Here is a 17,703-nt window from a genome sequence, read left to right on the forward strand (position 1 = left end):
TCTTGCAAAGTGAGGTTACGTTCTCACCACTTTTTCCATTGAAGCTTGCTTCATAAGTAGCTTCTGGGCATGCGTGGATGAAAAAACGTCTTAGAAAACGACGTTTCAAAAGTGCACTTTTGAAAAACGACACATAAAATTGAAGCATGCTTCAATTTTTTTTGGTCGTTTTTTTACAAGACATAAAACAACGTTTTCCCCCACACACAGTCAATTAAAGTGACGTTTTTAAAAACGTAATTTTTTTTCTTCACATAAAGTGATGGTGTGTACGGGGCATAAGTGTTTCTGAGTGGTTCAGAGTCCATCCAAGTGCATCCGAGCGGCTCAGAATGTCACCAGCGCCCCCACACCTCAGGCCAAATGCGGTACTGCACACTGCAGAGGCTTGAATCCTGCTCGTTTTGCAAGACAACACTCGCAAACCGAGTCAGGATTTAAAAAAAAAATAATAGCTTGTATTGCAAAGCGCTCGTTAACCGCGTTACTCGCAATCCGAGGTATTACTGTACCACTGAAAATCCTAACTTAGGCCTCAGAATTAGGTTGTAAGTAATACTCTGTTTTATCCTCTAAACAAAGAAAGCATTTTATTATTTATCAGTTGGGGCGAGGGGAGCAATTTTAATTCTAACATTTAATCTTCCCCAATTTTCTTTTGAAAGAGAATTAAAAGATAGATTTAAACTTTGTTCTCCAGTGACTGCTAACTTCTGCTGTCAGAACCCTTTGATGAGCGCACTGGCAACTGTCTGCTAAGTATTAGCTCAATCAGGTCTCATTAACTAGAAAGCGTTGTTTAAACAGAGAAGCAGAACTATTAGGCTGCATTCACACCTGAGCGTAGGGCGTTCGGTCGTTTTTTCGGGCGTTTTTTTTCGCGCGTATTCATGCTTATTTGCGCGTTTGCATACAGCGTCGTGCGACGTTTTTGTACTTCGGCGTTTCTTATTTTAGCCAATAGGAAAAATTATCATCTTTTCATCACTTGTTGCTATGTTGGTAGATTTTTTTTAATCTTCTGCATGGGCGACAAGTTCTATTGATTAAAGCGACGAAACGCCCATAGCAAACGCCCGTTGTCGCGCGATACGCTCAATACGCGCGTTTCCCATTACTTTCTATGGGGAAAAAAAAAACGCTCAAACGCCTCTGTCGCGCGATTCGCGCGACAAAAAAAGGTCCGGGACTTGTTTGAGCTTCGCGCGACAGGCGTTTGGGCGTTCAGGCGTTCAGGTGTGAACAGTCACCATAGGGAATAATGTTAATTCTTCCCTCTGGCGTTTGTGAGCAGTGCGCTTCAGGCGTAAAAACGCCTAGGTGTGAATGGGGCCTTAATTAACTGACATATCTGTTTAGGCAACAACGTTGTCATGAAGCGATATCCTATCCAATGTGTCCCTGCGCAATTAAAAGGTTTTACCTGGAAATATAAAGAACAAATGAGTGCACATTGTCAGTAAGTATTCGCATTTCGCATCCAGGAATTCAGTCACTTTGTAAGCAGTGCAGGCACACTATAATTTAAGGCCAAGGAGGTGCATGACATCTGCCCGAGCATACACTAACCCCCAGGGCTGTGAGAGAGGGGAGGGAGCCAAACAGGGGGCTGTCCATTCAGAGAAGCCTTTGTAATTTGTAAACAAGTTTACACAATACAAAGGCTTCTGTGATTGGGCAGCAGGAGGGGAGGGGCAGGCATAGCAGCTGCACAGACTCTAATGTTAAAGATGCTGAGACCTGAGGCATAATTGTCAGGCTCCTAGAAATACTAGTGATAGCCAACTTCTGGGAGTGCGATAAAACGGTCAGATGTAAATAATAGAGATTAGCCCAAGACATGTCATGCAGCTCCTTGGACTTAAGACCCCATTCACACCTGAGCGTTGTTTAGCTTGAAGCCTGAAGCTACAAAACGCTGGAGGGGAAAAAATCTAATTTTCTCTATGGAGATGGTTCACATCTCCACTAAAAAACGCCTGAAGCCAGAAGTTCAAAAACGCCTGAAGCTCAAACAAGTTCTGGGATTTTTTAAGCAGATTTGGGCGTTTTTCTGCTTTTAACATTGGTGACCCTAGACCTGTCCAAAATGGCGGTAAAAAACGCCACAAAAATTGCGGTAAAAAACGCCACAAAATCGTGGCAAAACACTACGCTCAGGTGTGAATGCAGCCTTACTCATAGTGTGCATTCACTTTTTACTACAGTGGAACCTCGGATTACGAGCATAATCCGTTCCAGGAGAATGCTCGTAATCCAAAGTACTCGCATATCAAAGCGAGTTTCCCCATTGAAGTCAATGAAAAACGAAAATAATTTGTTCCGCATTGACTTCAATGGCATGCAATACCGCATGCGGCCAGAGGTGGGGGGGCACTGGAGAGCCTCGGAAACGGCCGGAAAGGCCCGAGGACACCACGGCTGACCTCGGCAATCCTTGGAAAGGCTTGGAAATTTAGTATTTCCGTGTCTTTCCGAGCATTTCCGAACGGCGCAGATCGGCTGCGATCGGGGGCCGTTCTGCTCCGCTAGGATTTTTTTTAAATACAGTGCTTGTATTGCGAAACACTTGTTAACCGCATTACTCACAATCTGAGGTTCCACTGTAAAATTAAAAAAAAAATTGTAAACAAAAAGATATAAAATACATTTAAAAATTATTGACACCAGTGGCGAAACTACCAGGGTCGCAAAGGTCGCACTTTTGGCAGAATCCTGGCATTCCACCACTGGGCACAGCAGTAAGGGCCCTGGGCCTGGAGGGAAGGGCCCCCATCTGGGGGTCAGGGGGCCCTTCGTGATTTCTTGCACTGGGGCAAAGCAGATTCATGACAGTCACTATTCCCCTCCCATTGACACCAACGATGGGACACTATTCCCCGCCCCACTGAAACCGATGATGGGATTCAACTCCACCTACTGACACCAATTGTTGGGCACAATTACTCTCATTGACACCAATGATAGGGCTCCATTCCTTGAATTGACACCAATGATGGGGCACTATTCCACCCACTGACACCAGCAATATGTCACTACCCCTCCCACTAATCCCAGTGATGGGGCACTATTGCTCCTCCTACTCACAACAGGTCATTTTTTTATTCCTGTTTACCATTATAATCAATGGTGAAAGCGAAAGAAAATCACATAATTTGGGTTGAGTGATGGGGGCAAATTTTCCAATGGGGACAAAAGTTCTGGTGACCCGGGTGACAATCTGGGATTCTCACACTTTGAAGGGTTTCCTTTTCACTTCATGTTTTGGTTATCGGACTACCCCCCTACAAACCACCCCCCCCTCCATTAGTAAAGAACCCCCCTCGGCTCAGGACAAACCCCACCCAGGTGGCAGCTGGAGAGGACAGTGTGCAGCCGTGCCGCCCAGGTGGAGAAGATCGTGACAGAGAGGAGGAGGAGAAAAAAAGAGGACCAGACCTCCCACCCCGCCCTGCCCCCTAACAACGTCACTGCACAACAGAAGGATGGAGGAGGGGACGGACTTGGGCAGAGAGCTCTGGAAACTGACATGGAGAGGAGGAGGAGGGAGGGGAGCACTCTGGCGCTTGAGCGCCCCCACCACTGTGGCGCCTGGGTGAACTGCACCCCGTGTAGGATCGGCCCTCAAGGCTGCTCTAGTCCTGCAAAGGGAACGGCGTTCCTGCTGTGACAAAAGTGCAGGGACGCCGTTCCCACGTGTTCCCACAGGACTCGAGCCCTGGGGACAGGAAGTAAAAGAAAAGCTCCCCCTCTTAAGGCCCATACACACGATCTGACTTTTTAACAACAAATGTCCGACGGAGCATAATCCGATCGTGTGTACAAAGTCCAAAGTACAAACATGCATTCTCAGAATCAATGCTATACCGTGTTTCCCCGGAAGTAAGACCTACCCCGAAAATAAGACCTAGCGTTATTTTCCAGGAGGGCTGCAATATAAGCCCTAGTATATTGAAAATTGAAAATAATCACTTGAAATAAGCACTTGAAAATAATTGGTCCGTAGCGCGGGTTCTACCTACCCCCCTCTTGCAATATAAGCCCTACCCCAAAAATAAGCTCTAGTTTAAAATGCTTGTAAAATCCTATAATCCACTATATTACAGTGGTAGATAATGTACAATGTGTGTGTTTCTGTAATATAATTGCGGGGAAGAGAGCTCCGGCGGGTCACAGAAGCGCAGAGCGGCGCTATAACGAAGGTATTTGGCACAATTATATTACAGAAACACACATTGTACATTATATTCTACTGTAATACAGTGGATTATAGGATTTTACTAGCATTTTAACTCAGTTCACACTGGGGATTCCTATCAGGCAGGGAGAGAGAGGGTGAGAGAAGACATCACATTATATGGTAAGACCTACCCCAAAAATAAGCCCTACTGTGTTTTTGTTGCCAAAATTAATATAAGACCCCGGGCTTATTTTTGGGGAAACACGGTAGATCAGACAACAATAGCAGAAGTTGCCCAAAGGGTGGCGGTAAAGAGCTGAAAATCATGTAAGTTAGCTGAAAAAGTCCTGCCGTGTGTATGCATACCAAGTTCACGGCCAACGCCCATTCGGAGCAAAATCCACGGAAAAGTCAGATGGAAGTCCGATCGTGTGTATGAAGCTTTACTCTATCCAAAATGAAAAAAATAAATAAAAAAATTGCCTTTAGTTACACTTTAGATTGAAACATATTTACATGTATGCATTACTATTTGATTGCGATTTCTATCTCTCAGGTTTCTTTGATCTACAAGGCGTAATGCAGAGACAACGCAATAGGCACATCATCGACAATACCATAGTGATAAACTTCAACCTTCTGATGCACGAAATGACTATTAAAATCTTCCTTAACAAATTCCGCGCAATGTCATTACTTTAAATAGAAACAGTATGCCGCTGTACTACACGCTTTGAATAAACATAAAAACGTATTTAAAATTCATGGATCAAGATTCTTAAGAGTTCAGGAATATTTAAATAGTCTCTATCTTTAGTGGCAGTTTTCTTTATGTCCCCAAGTGTAAGAAGTTCAACAACATGAAAAAAATTATTTTTAGTCAGCATGAAAAAACAGAAAACCAATAATGATATTCAGAAATCTCAAGTAAAGTAGATGTAAACTCTAATTAAATCGCATTATATCCTTTAAAGCACTGTGTAGTAAAAAATATTTCCTTCAAGGGGTTCGTGTTTTTTCACCATAACCACTTAAGCCCTGGACCAAAATGCAGGTAAAGGACCAGGCCCCTTTTTGCGATTCGGTACTGCGTCGCTTTAACTGACAATTGCGCGGTCGTGCGACGTGGCTCCCAAACAAAATTGGCGTCCTTTTTTTCCCACAAATAGAGTTTTCTTTTGGTGGTATTTGATCATCTCTGCGGTTTTTATTTTTTGCGCTATAAACAAAAATAGAGCGACAATTTTGAAAAAAATTCAATATTTTTTCCTTTTTTCTATAATAAATATCCCCCAAAAATATATATAAAAAAATAGTTTTTTTCCTCAGTTTAGGACGATACGTATTCTTCTACATATTTCTGGTAAAAAAAATCGCAATAAGCGTTTTTCGGTTGGTTTGCGCTAAATTTATAGCGTTTACAAAATAGGGGATAGTTTTATTGCATTTTTATTAATTATTATTTTTTTTACTACTAATGGAGGCGATCAGCGATTTTTTTCGTGACTGCGACATTATGGCGGACACTTCGGACAATTTTGACACATTTTTGGGACCATTGTCATTTTCACAGCAAAAAATGCATTTAAAATGCATTGTTTATTGTGGAAATGGCAGTTGCAGTTTGGGAGTTAACCACAAGGGGGCGCTGAAGGAGTTATGTTTCACCTAGTGTGTGTTTACAACTGTAGGGGGGTGTGGCTGTAGGAATGACGTCATCGATTGTGTCTCCCTATAAAGGGGATGACACGATCGATGCAGCCGCCACAGTGAAGCACGGGGAAGCCGTGTTTACATGCAGCTCTCCCCGTTCTTCAGCTCCGGGGACCGATCGTGGGACCCCAGCGGCGATCGGGTCTGCGGGTCCCGCGGTCCCGTTCCTGGAGCTTCGGACCGGATCGCGGGCGAGCGGCTGGGTAGATGTACAGGACGTACCGGTACGTACATCTGCCCAGCCATGCCATTCTGCTGATGTATATTTACAGGAGGCGGTCCTTATGTATTAAGGTGAAAAAACACCTTGCCGTGTCCACCGCCCCCCCCCCCGTTTTACTTAACCGAGCCTTGAACTTCTGTGGGCGCGATCCCACATCGCTCTCTCCACAGTTTCTCGGCTCTTCATTGGATAGATTGATAGCTGCGCAGCCATTGGCTCCCGCTGCTGTCAATCAAATCCAATGGGGCACCGGGGGGCCCCATTGGTCAAACACTCGGTGTCTATGGATGCTGACTGTATGACACAGGAGCTCGCCCGCAAGGTAACCCCCTTAGGAGAGAGCTTCCCAGAAGGGGTTATCTATTGCGGGGAGGAGCCACGAGAGCCACCGTGGGACCCCAGAACAGGAGAATTGGGGCCACTCTGTGCAAAACGAACAGCACAGTGGAGGTAAGTATGACGTGTTTTTTTTTTTAAAGTGAACCTTTAGAGTCACTTTAAGCCTTTATTTCATTATTTCTTTTAAATCAGACCTCCTGCAGTCTCTTTATGACCATTTCTAGTGTACACACACTATAGTGGTGGCTACGTGGCAATTCTCAGGGCAGGTTTCGTGACGGTAACAACAGTGGACTATGCCTGAGTATTGTGTTGAAACTGCCAGTTGTAGTCCACTTCGGAAGCCCATGTTAACATTGTTGCTTTTACCGTTTGCTAATAAAATACTTTTTTGTTTAACCTCTTCAGCCCCGGAAGAATTTACCCCCTTCCTGACCGGGCCATTTTTTTCGATACGGCACGGCGTCGTTTTAACTGACAATTGCGTGGTCGTGCGACGTTGTACACAAACAACATTTCTGTTGTTTTTTTCCCACAAAGAGAGCTTTCTTTTGGTGGTATTTGATCACCTCTGCGGGGTTTTTTTTTTTGCACTATGAACAAAAAATAGTGCAAGGGGGCCCATGCCTGAAGCTATGTAAGGGGCCCCATAATTCCTGTCCTGATGGCGGCCCTGCTTACACAGATAAAAAGCGATCTGTCTCTAAGGCCTCATACACACGACCGAGAAACTCGTCGTAAAAGAAACATTGTTTTCCTCGACGAGTTCCTTGTCAGGCTTGTCGAGAATCTTGTCAAGCTTTCTTTGCGTACACACTGTCAAGACAAAATCTCGTCGTTCTCAAACGCAGTGACGTACAACACGTACGACGGCACTATAAAGGGGAAGTTCGATTCCACTGGTGCCTCCCTTGGGGCTGCTTTTACTAATCTCATGTTACTGCATGTTAAGTAAAAGTTTGGTGAGAGACGATTCACGCTTTTCAGTCTGTTACAGCGTGACAAATGTGCTATCTCCATTACGAACGCTACTTTTACCGAAGGTGCGCTCCCGTCTCATACTTTATTCTGAACATGCGCGGGTTTCTAAGCATACACACGAACGTGTTTCTCATCGTAAACCAGCCCGACGAGGAACATGACGAGGAAATTGAGACTCCCGACGAGAAAAAGAGAACTTGTTCTCTTTTTTTCTCGTCGAGATCCACAACAGTTTTCACGACGAAAAACATACACACGGCCGTTTTCCTCTGCAAAAAAGCTCTGCCACCAAGTTTCTTGATGGATTTTGTCGAGGAAAACGGTCGTGTGTACGAGGCCTAAGACACAACAGAAAGGTAAGCAGACAGACAGGCATGAACATTACTGCAGATTCATGACATTTACTATTCTCCTCCCATTGACACCAACAATGGGGCACCATACCCTGCCCCACTAAAACCGACGATGGGACTCTACTCCACCTACTGACACCATATGTTGGGCACAATTACTCTCATTGACACCAATGATAGGGCACCATTCCTTGAATTGACACCTATAATGGGGCACTATTCCACCCACTGACACCAGCAATATCTCACTACCCCTCACACTAATCCCAGTGATGGGGCACTATTGCTCCTCCTACTGACAAAAGGTGCTATGTCATTTGTTTTTATTCCTACTGACCACCAAATTTGAGGCATTTTCTACTTTCACTCACTGCCCACTGCTCACTGCACTTTCTGCCCCACTCTAAGGCCGCGTACACACGATCAGTCCATCCGATGAGAATGGTCCGACAGACCGTTTTCATTGGTTCACCGCTGAAGCTGACTGATGGTCTGATGTGCGTACACACCATCGTTTTCAAAACCGATCGGGTCAGAACGCGGTGACGTAAAATACACAACGTGCTGAAAAAAGAAACAAAGTTCAATGCTTCCAAGCATGCGTCGACTTGATTCTGAGCATGCGCGGGTTTTGAACCGATGCTTTTGCGTACTAACCATCGGTTTTGACCTATCGGTCAGCCGTCCATCGGTTCGATTTTAAAGCAAGTTCTCTTTTTTTGGACCGAAGGACAACAGACCGATGGGGCGTACACACGGGCGGTTTGGACCGATGAAACTGAACTTCAGTGCGTTTTCATCGGTTTGGACTGGTCGTGTGTACGCCGCCTAATACGATGGACCGTAAACTGGCCCTTTGTTTAGAAAGTTTGGCGATCCCTACTCTATGAATTCCTGCCACTGCTGAAATCCGGGGGGTAGATTCAGATAGATTAGTGGATCTTTAGATCCGCGTAATCTATCTGATTTACGATCCGCCGGCGCAATTTTGGGAGGCTAGTGCTGTATTCAGAAAGCCCTTACCTCGAAACTTGCGCCGGTGGATCGTAAATCCCCCGGCAGAATTCAAATTCCGCGGCTAGGGGGGGTGTAGTATTTAAATCAGGCGCGTCCCCGCGCCGATTTAAATGCGCATGCGCCGTCCGCGAATTATCCCGGCGTGCATTGCTCCCAATGACGTCGCTATGACGTCATTGGTTTCGGCGTGAGCGTAACTTGCGTCCGGCCGTATTCTGAATCGACTTACGCAAACGACGTAAAAATTCAAAACTTGGCGCGGGAACGACGGCCATACTTAACATAGGATATGCCTCACATAGCAGGGGTAAGTATACGCCGGAAAAAGCCGAACGCAAGCGACTTAAAAAAAAAGCGACGGGGGGGCGTTCGTTTCTGAATCGGCGGATCTCCTTATTTGCATATTCGTTGCGTATGCAAATGGAAGCGCCGCCTAGCGGCCGGCGGGAGATTGCAGCCTAAGATCCGACGTGTAAGTCACTTACACCTGTCGGATCTAAGGGAGGTCTATGCGGAACTGATTCTTATGAATCAGTCTCATAGATCCGACCGTCGGATCTCAGAGAAACGACGGCGTATCAGGAGATACGCCATCGTATCTCTTTCTGAATCTCCCCCCGGGTGCCTAAAACTAGTGTTCCATAACAAAAAAGATTTTACAGTCAATTTACTTGACAAGATGTTTCTTCTTTTCTTGCCTCAGTCTCCTCTGTAACTCTCTTTTATCCCCTAAAAACATGTTTTTTCCATTATTTGTTCTATTGTTCTGTGTATGCACGTATGTATTGTTTTCATTTTTTACATTGCCGAGTTCCCCTCAAAGGCTCCTCATTTCCGGAGGGGTCCATGTTGTCCCAGAAGTGATCGGGAATAATTAGAATTATGCCTCAATTAAGCCCATATTACCTTTTTCTTCTTCTTCTTTTTTATTTCTGTGCGTTGCATATGCTGCTCTTTTTTCTTCTTTCTTTAAGCTCTGTGCCCGGTGGCGGTGGATAATATGGCACCTTTTCTGTTAAGAAATTTGAGAACGTTATGAACGCTGTAAATAATTCATGATTGCCGAAGATCAGAGGGAAGCATTAAACACCAAAGCAATGTTAGATTATACTTTGATAGGAGCTTGTGAATAATTCAGATAAATGTAAATCATTACATCGCTGAACTTACTAACAATTGATTTGTCCACACAGGCTAACAAAGCAATTAAGTGTTGAAATCACTTCAGAACATGCATTAACTCTCACCAAAAAACTCAGCGTCAAATATTTGACTGCGTGCGGGCTGTGTGCTTCAACTGCCTGGGTCGTGACTGCCGCACAGTCACACCAAAATCTATTGTGATTACATCTGTAAATTTAAAGTGGAACGCCATTTTTAAATCCTTTTTTTTTTCTAGCTGAAGTGTATGGGCCAGATTCACGTAGGTCGCCGCATCTTTGAGGCGGCGTAGCGTATCCTATTTACGCTACGCCGCCTTAAGTCAAAGAGGCAAGTGCTGTATTCTCAAAGCACTTGCCTCCTAAGTTACGGCGGCGTAGCGAAAATGGGGCCGGCGTAAGCGCGCGTAATTCAAATGAGGATGAGGGTGGGCGTGTTTTATTTAAATGAATGGTGATTGACATTTTTTACGAACGCCGCATGCAACGTCCGTGTACATATCCCAGTGTGCATTGCGGCAAAGTACGCCGCAAGGCAGTATTGGTTTCGACGTGAACGTAAATTGCGTCCAGCCCCATTCACGGACGACTTACGCAAACGACGTAAAATGTCAAAATTATTACGCGGGAACGACGGCCATACTTAACATTGGCTACGCCACCTAGGGGGCAGCTTTATCTTTATGCCGGCATACCTCTTACGGAAACGGCGTATCTTTACTGCGACGGGCAAGCGTACGTTCGTGAATCAGCGTATCTACTCATTTGCATATTCTACGCCAAACTCAATGGAAGCGCCACCTAGCGCCCAGCAGAAATATTGCACCCTAAGATACGATGGCGCAGGCTGTCGTATCTTAGGTAGGTTTAAGTGTATCTCAGTTTGAGCATACACTTAAACTTAGGTCGGCGCAGATTCCGAGTTAGGTCTGCGTATCTACTGATACGCCGGCGTAACTCTTTGTGAATATGGCCCTATATGTTTGGCAGATTTTATGGTAGTGTAGCGCCCTGCTCCCAATGACTGGGGCGCTATTCTAAATTTAGAGGGCATCTGAGCAAATAGTGGGCTCAGACTTTGTTGAATTTCATTAAAATATGCCTCTGTTCTGGCTATGGCTGTGCTTGAGAGGATTTTCCTCTGTTGCCTGTAGGTGGCGTTACCACCTCAGGCCCATGTTGGAATACAAGCGAACCATGGTGTGTTAAGTGACCCTTCTCGGGCAGCAGCCCAGTGGGTGTGGTGCCCCGCTGTGCATACTGGGAAGGGATACTTAAGGGGCAGGCGCCGTTTTTCGGGGTCCTTCGCCTAGTAGCCCTCCTGGCGCGAGACACGTGTGCGTGATCTCGACCTCGGGACCACGTTGGCCCCGAGGTCACATCTGCATGGACTAGGCCCAGTTATGCTGGTTGGGGCTTACGATTTTAAAGGGGATCTCAAGCTGTCCATCCAAGTGGGGGAAGCTGCTTAACGAAGGAAACCGGGGGAGGACCTACCCTGGAGGAGATCAAGCAAGTGTCTCGGGATAGGCCTGGTGACTTTGTTATAAAGGGATCCATTACTCTATTGGTCTTACAGTCCGCCAGGTCAGCTTAAAGGCTCTTTTACTGTAAGGCTGGAAGTTCGGGACTCAAATCCTGTATCAGAGGATTCCTGACTATCCATTCTGTGTTCTCCTGTGGCAGAGACTGTTCTCATACTGTCCGTGCATCATCCCAGCTGCTAGGCCATGTGAGAGGGGTCTATCCGGGTGAGCAATACCCACTCAAGAGAGAGTGGTGAATACTGGAACGCTAGACATTCTGTACCGCGTACCTGAACCTTTCCCTTCTCTCTATACTCTCCACTTTCTTCGCAAGTTTTATTCAGCAAAAATAAAACCTAACAGTTGAAGGTTTTACATCTTGTGTGGACATTGCAATTCCTATAGACTTTCTTCCCTGGACAACGAACTTAGAGGTAACGTGCAAAACCCAACTCTAAACCAGCAGCTCCTACGGGGGTAGTGCTACAGTAGAATCCTACTGGCTTTTTTTGGGGGGCGTCAAACAATCCACCCAATGCCACCCCCGGTCGGGTCAAAGTGTCGGTCAATAGGCTCGCTTCTCCTCTCGACCATTTAGCTCCACTCCCTAACCAATGCCCCGCTTTGACTCCACCCCACAAGCCATGCCCACCCCATGCCACTCCACAACCTTGTTCTGCATATTTTTGTTACTTTCGATATAAGGGAAAATTATGTAGTCACATCACCCCCTGCCTCCATCCCCCTCTGCCACCAACACCCCCTGCCTTCACCCCCCTCTGCGGTGCCACCATCTCCCGCTGCCCTAATCATTGGGTACCTCACCTTAACCTGCCATTTCCCCCAAAGCACCACTAAAATAACATGGAACCCCCCTATTTCAAGGCTCCCCTGTTAAGATGGCTGCCTAAACTCTCTCGGGAGCTTGGCATCAAATCAGACACCTACCTTTCCAAAGCAGCTGATGGAGTCCATAGGGGACAATTTTGACCATCGTAATTTCCAAGCAACATTTGTGCGACCGTGTGTATCCAAGACAAATTTGAGCCAACATCTGTCGGAAAAAAAAACATGGTTTTGTTTTTGAAAATTCCGATCGTGTGTATGTGGCATAACACTCCTCTACCCTGTAGGATTGGCCCAGTGCCACCTACAGTAAGGTGATCAGATTTTTTAAATGAAATCCGGGGACATATTTTTTCTTTACTAGTAATGGCAACAATCAGCGACTCTCTGCCCGTCGCCGCCCGCCTCACAGCCTCTCAAGTCTCACTCTTTGGGCCCCAGCTACTACTGGATGGGGAGCGGAGGAAGATCACTCCGCCAGGGAAGGCAAGAAGATAGGCAGGTGGCTGGCCAGGATTTGAGCCAAGGCAGAAGAACATGCGAGCGAAGCTGAATGGGCATGCGCCCGAAACTGAAGAAATATTCCCTCGGCTCCGACCAGCACATGATCATCAGAAAGGGGCACAGATAATGGGAAATCTACAACCCCCCTATGCTAGCAGGCACGGTGGAGCTGGGGGGGTGTAATTCAAATTTTTTTATTTTAATTCTGCACTGATTGTCTTTGAAATTGCCCCTGCCCCTATTAAATCCAATCTGGGTACTGTCCCCTGAAACTGGTGATGTCTATTCACCCTAACCCATAACTCCCAACAGTCCCCGGATTTTGAGTGAATGTTCCGCGATTCGCGGTAAATCCCGCGATTGGAGCCACCCCCCCCCACTCAACAACTCCGATCCACGTAATTCCCCCCCGCTCAACAACTTTGATCTGCGCCCCCCCGCGCTCACCAACTCCGTTCCACGGAATTCCCCCCCTGCTTAACAACTTAGATCTGCGGACCCCCCGCCGCTCAACAACTCCGGTCTACGGAATTCCCCCCCCGCTCAACAACTTTGATCCGCTGCCCCCCGCCCAACAACCCTGATCCGTGAACCCCCCAGACTCAACAACTCCTATCCACAGAATTCCCCCCCGCTCTACAACTCTGATCCATGGATTCTCCCCCCCCCCCGCTCAACAACTTTGATCCGCAGACCCCCCCCCCCCCGCGCTCAACAACTTTGATCCGCGGACCCCGGCTCAACAACTTCGTTTGGGGGGTATGCTCATTTGTCCCTCATTCTGAAGTTGAAAAGTTGGGAGGTATGCTAACCTACAGGCGGGAAGAATGCCTGCACTTGCCCATAATATGGTCAATATAAAAACTGTTGGGGGTGGTCACTCTGCTCGGGGGTAGGGCCTGATGGAGGTTTATAGAGCCTACATAGATCGTTTTTTTCAAGGTATTCTCCTTTCTATACAACCTCATTATAAAGTAGATCCCTTTAATAAGATTTTGAGATGTCACTTTTACTGAATCGATACCTGCTCAGGAATCTCCTCCAGGGTTAGCAGACAGGGAAAACTGCAGAAAAGAATTGCCTCATGTGTAGATAACCCTTCACGTGGAGTTTTTGGAAGGTGCTGGGTTTCATTTCACTTGGTTGGCTTCCTGGTATTAGTTTGAGCTGATAAGACAGATGGTGGATGGCTTACGCATGGATGACTCCCAGTTTGCAGTGATTACGTTGTACGCTTCTGGGGGTTTTCGGTATGTCATGAAATACCAGAACAAGGCCAGAAGGGAATTCCGACAAGCAAATAATTCTTCTCCTCGCTGGTGCCCCTCAAACTCCATGGACGAGACCCAGTTCCGATCTTGTCCGTACATCAAGTATGTGCCTTTTTGTACATGGAAACTTCCATGGAGGCGCTTTCAGAATCAGCCAGGAGAGGTTTTGGCACGGCTCAATTCATCCTGGTATTGTAAACAGACACAGCAGCCAAACTACGGTCCTGCCGAGGCATGCCATTGCTTTCGCACAGACCTAGTCATGCTGCTATAGGTTATGCCTATGAATTTTGTTGGGATTACATAAGATTGTTGTTTATTGCAAAGAGCCAAACAAAAACTTTATTAAAGGCGAACGGTATAGGATGAAAATAAAGGCAACCTGTTAGGATAGAGATATTGGGGTAGATTCAGATACAATGGAGTATCTTTCTGCGGGGCGTAACGTATCTCAGATACGTTACGCTGCCGTAAATTAGGGCGCAAGTTCGGTATTCAGAAAGAACTTGCGCCCTATGTTACGGCGGCGTAACGTATGTGGTCAGGCGTAAGCCCGCCTAATTCAAATGTGGATGATGTGGGCGTGTTTTATTTAAATGTAGCGTGACCTCACGTATTTGACGTTTTTACGAACGGCGCATGCATCCGCAAAAAGCCAATGCTTTCGACGTGAACGCAAATTACGTCCAGCCCCATTTACGGACGACTTACGCAAACGATGTAAAATTTTCAAAATTCGACGCGGGAACGACGTCCATACTTAACATAGTATACGCCTCATATAGCAGGGGTAACTATACGCCGGAAAAAGCCTAACGTAAACCACGCAACGTATGTTTCTGAATCGGCGTATCTACCTAATTTGCATATTTGACATATAAATATACGGAAGCGCTACCTACCGGCCAGCCTAAAATTTCAAATAAGATACGACGGCGTAAGAGACTTACGCCGGTCGGATCTTAGTCAAATCTATGCGTAACTGATTCTATGAATCAGGCGCATAGATACGATCTTTCCTATCTGATTTGCAGTATCAGGCCAGCATTCGGGCTCGAATGCTTTAGGACACTGGGGACAGTGTCATTTCAAGTGGGGGGAGTATGTAGCGCCCCCTTACTTTCAGTACGGGCACTACACTAAAGTTAGTGGGGAATGGGAGAGTTAATTTTTGCTCCCATTCACGATTTGTTAAATTTGGGCTGCTGTCATTCCGGAACTGTCCTATGGGTCGGTCTGCGTTCCAGGGGTGCGATCCCACCCCTGGGCGACAGTTGGCGCTAGAGAGGTTCTGGCAGAGCCACTTTTCCCCAGCAGCCAATTAGAGGAGTTTTCCCTCGCTGGGCATGCTGGGGAGGGGTATATCTGTGGCAGACGCCATTGATTCGTCTCTCTTCGCGGGGTCCGAGTTCCAGGTGCGGCATCCACCTTTGGGGTGCGCGCATCCATGGACCCCGCCACCATGGCCTACCTGGCCAGAGTTGCACACCATGCGGAGCTCCATCCTGACGTTGAAAGGGGCCCCAGCGACTTGCTGGGTCCTAAACTTTACTAGGAAGATCCTAGGCTGAAGGCTGCGCGGTGGGGGATCGGCTCAGGGAGAACCCAGAGAGAGGTTATCCAGGAGTTCTGAACGAACCATCGGGAGTCTGGTCACCGAGATACTGACAGGTACAGTGCAGCTGTCTACCGGTGACTCTCAGGCCCCGTACACACGACCGGTTTTCTCAGCAGAATTCAGCAAGACACTCGATGGGAGACGTATTCTGCCGAGAAAACCGGTCGTGTGTACACTTTTCGCCGACGAAACCGCCGAGGATCTCGTCGGGCCAAAAAGAGAACATGTTCTCTATTTCCTCGTTGGGCAATGGGAAAATTTGGCTCGCCGAGATCCTCGGCGGCTTCACAAGGAACTCGACGAGCAAAACGATGTGTTTTGCCCGTCGAGTTTCTCAGACGTGTGTACGGGGCCTAACTTTTCTGGGAGGATTCGCTCAATCCAACCATCGCTCATTAAATTTCTAAGCCTGTGGCAGAGGCCTGTTTCCTCCCAGCGATCTACAAGTGACACTTTGGCTGCCAGGCTTGTGGCAGAGGTCTGTCCGGAGGCACTTCACCCACTCTGGCTAGAGTGGCGACAAACTGATTTCACTGTTACTGAGAGCAGGATTGCTCTCTTCATATCTAAGGCCTGATACTTCCGTTCTTCTTATGCTTCATCAACCTTTCCTATCCCACCTCATGTTGATGTTGGCCGTGTTGGGCCTTGGAATAAAGCATTCAAGAAAATCCATTTGATGACTGGACATTCACTCACTGCTTTGGCTCACTGCTATCACCCCTAGACACACTGCAGGGTAACTTAATACGCCGATCCCAAAATAATCAGCGGCTCCTTCGGGGGTAGCGCTACACGTTTATTCATTGGTTTGCGCAAAAGTTATAGCGCCTACAAAATAGGGAATCGATTTATGATTTTTTTAATATTTTTTACTAGTAATGGCGGCGATCTGCGCTTTTTGTCAGGCCTGCGATATTGCGGCGGACACATCGGACACTTTTGACACTATTTTGGGACCATTCACATTTACACAGCGAACAGTGCTATAGTAATGCACTGATTATTGTATAAATGTGACTGGTAGGGAAGGGGTTAACACTAGGGGGTGAGGAAGGGGTTAAATGTATTCCCTGGGATTGATTCTTACTGTGGGGGAAGGGGACTGACTGGGGGAGGTGACCGATGCTGTGTCCCTATGCAGGGCCACCATCAGGGGGGTACAGGCAGTACACCTGTAAGGGGCCTGGAGGTCCCCAGGGTCCCGGATGGCAACCCCCTTTTTTTTATTTATTTTTTATAAAAAAAAATATATTTTTTTAATATATTTTTATTTTATTTTTTATTAAAGGGCCATTTTTTTTTTTAGGGGTCTGGAGGTCCCCAGGGGCCCGGAGATCTATCTATCTATCTATCTATATATACATACATACATATTAAAGGGCCCACAGGTCCCCAGGGCCAGGATGGCAACCCCCTTTTTTTTTATACATTTTTTATATTATTATATATATATATATATATATATATATATATATATATATATATATATATATATATATATATATATATATATATTATTTTTTTTTGTTATTATTATTAAAGGGCCCAGAGGTCCCCAGGGCCCCAGATGGCAACCCCCTTTGTATTTGTTTTATTTTTTTATAAATGTTTATTTTTATTATTTTTTTATATATATATATATATATTTTTTTTTATTAAAGGGCCCAGATGGCAACACCCTTTTTTTAATATATATTTTTCTTTATTTCTTCTTTTTTTTTGCAAAGGTCCCCCCCCACTTCTCAATTCCCGGCAGCCCCCCCGCTTCTCAATTTCAGGCGGCGGCAGTACCCTCTCCGGTTCTTTGCTCCAGGGGGCCCATGCCTGAAGCTGTGTAAGGGGCCCCATAATTCCTGATGGCGGCCCTGTCCCTATGTACAAGGGACACAGATCGGTCTGCTCTCTCCCTGACAGGACGTGGAGCTCTGTGTTTACACACAGAGCTCCACGTCCCTGCTCTGTCACTGCC

Source organism: Rana temporaria, chromosome 5 (genome assembly GCF_905171775.1).
Source record: "Rana temporaria chromosome 5, aRanTem1.1, whole genome shotgun sequence".
Taxonomy (NCBI): Eukaryota; Metazoa; Chordata; class Amphibia; order Anura; family Ranidae; genus Rana; species Rana temporaria.